Below are 2,020 nucleotides of genomic sequence, written 5' to 3'. Positions count from 1 at the left end.
ATATGTAATATATTACATTTTTTTAGTAACGACCCCATCTCTGGAGTTGGCGTTCTCTACTCTGATTTACATGAAGAACAACAGGAGGTCACGGCTCTCTGTTGAACAGGACTTGCGAGTGCCCCTCTCCTCAGTGACACCAAGGATTACAAAATTCTGCGTGCCCCGACAGGCACATGTATCTCACTCATTTGTAAGTCGGCAAAATATTTACAATAGCACATGTTTCAATGCTGATTGCTGAAATGTTACAATTATAATTTGTAGTTCAGGACCATGGACAATGCAGCTTCCTTGCATTGACAGTTCTCTGTGCTGAATTTCTGCTGAGTTTCCTTTGCCTCATTTTTAAATTTGTGACCTGTCTGGTTTAAATGAGTGTGTTGCTGCTTTGATGAAGCCTAATTTGATAAAGTTTCAAATTCATTTCTGAAATATTTCGTTAATAAATATTTCACGAGTAATAGTTGTCTTTGTCTTTGTCACATTTTATTTGGCATTAGTAAATAATTATGTACATTTACAGATATTTTACATGATATGAGTGATAACACGTGTTATAAGGGCTATTTTGCACAAAAGGTGTGCCTTGAGATTTTTACTTGTCCTTTGGTGTGCCTTGGGCACAAAAAGTTTGGGAACCACTGGTCTATTGTACCACTCTTTTTTATTGTTTTCTGACTATATTCGTTATATGAGGATTTTATAAACAGCCAGGAGCTGACCATTCAAAATGACATTTGTTGAACTGCCTAATGAGACAAATAACGCCTAATAACTTAATGTCATTACTTTTATTAGCACTTATGAGGACATTCCTATTGGTGGGGTTAGAGACCAATGTGTCCTTTTTCTGTGGTAACATTATGTTTCCATGGTGCATTGAGTGGTTGTACTTGATGCAATATAAACTTGTGTTATTTTTGTAAGCTTCAAAGTCATTGTCACTTTTAACAGCAACTTTTATGTTTTACAAATTGTAACCTTTTCTTTTTCAGAAGTCGTCATTGCCACCGCAGACACCCCCACCGAGTCCTCTGGTAATGAGCACAGCATAGTTCATCGCGATTTCCAGTAAAATAGGAGGTTCTGTACATTGAAGAAGGTGGCGTACATCCATTCTACTCTTTCTACTTCTATGTAGGAAACCTATCCGAGGAGATGTACACCCTGACACTCATCCCTGTCCCAGCTGCAAGCACCTATTCACTCCCTTCACCATCGGCTGCATCCCAGCCAGGGAAGAGGAAGAAGGGTTAGTGTTTTGTTTGTGTGATTCATTACATTTTAAATAATGAGTGTTGAGTGTTATTTGCCCTCTGGCATCATGGTTTATAATAATAACACTTGTCATTTAAATGCACCTTTCAAGGAACCCAAGGTCATTTTACATATATAACACAATTCACAGATATCTTAGGGAAACCGTCTTTCCATAAATAGGGTGTGATTTGTCATAAAGTCACAGCTGGATGCTAACAAAAAATATTATGAAAGTTATTTAAGTTACATAATACATTTTGACATACTCCATATTTGAAGTCAGTAGATCAGGAACATGAAGGTCAAAAATCATCTATAGCCCACAGAGGTTGTGATGCTATCTATGCCCCAGTCTCTACCGTCACTTACATTTAACTTTCTTACATCTGTCACAGGTTTGCCCACAGAGCGCTCCTCCTCTCCAAGACTTGCTACCTCTGTAGCAATGGGTGTAGCAGTACCACAGGTGAAGGGATGAAGAAGAGGAATAAGGGTATGTTTTGTTTTTGTGGTACATCCTACTGAACATATATATAGCTGTATTCTCCCATTCACACGCAAGTCCTTTTGCACACCACAAGTTACGCACATTTCAGACAAGATATCAGATCCAGGTTTCCATAATCCCTCTCTTTTTAATAACCATAAAAAACCATAAAGATTTGCTCAATGACTTGTCTTTATTTATAAGGTGGTTAGAAATTATGTTTCATGAAATAAAACAAAAAGGAAGTTGGACACAAATAGGCCACATTGC

The 2,020-nt window shown here is 37.7% G+C and overlaps 1 long non-coding RNA gene across 1 annotated transcript; it reads left to right on the top strand.

Moving 5' to 3' along the window:
- Positions 1 to 1,015: 1,015 nt before the first annotated feature.
- LOC117552331 lies at positions 1,016 to 1,707 on the top strand. Its single transcript, XR_004569931.1, has 3 exons — positions 1,016 to 1,040; positions 1,145 to 1,255; positions 1,659 to 1,707. It is a non-coding gene; the product is annotated as an uncharacterized LOC117552331 (long non-coding RNA).
- The last annotated feature ends 313 nt before the right edge of the window (positions 1,708 to 2,020 follow it).

This window comes from Gymnodraco acuticeps, unplaced genomic scaffold (genome assembly GCF_902827175.1).
Source record: "Gymnodraco acuticeps unplaced genomic scaffold, fGymAcu1.1, whole genome shotgun sequence".
Taxonomy (NCBI): Eukaryota; Metazoa; Chordata; class Actinopteri; order Perciformes; family Bathydraconidae; genus Gymnodraco; species Gymnodraco acuticeps.
This window is presented reverse-complemented; position numbering and strand designations above follow the sequence as displayed.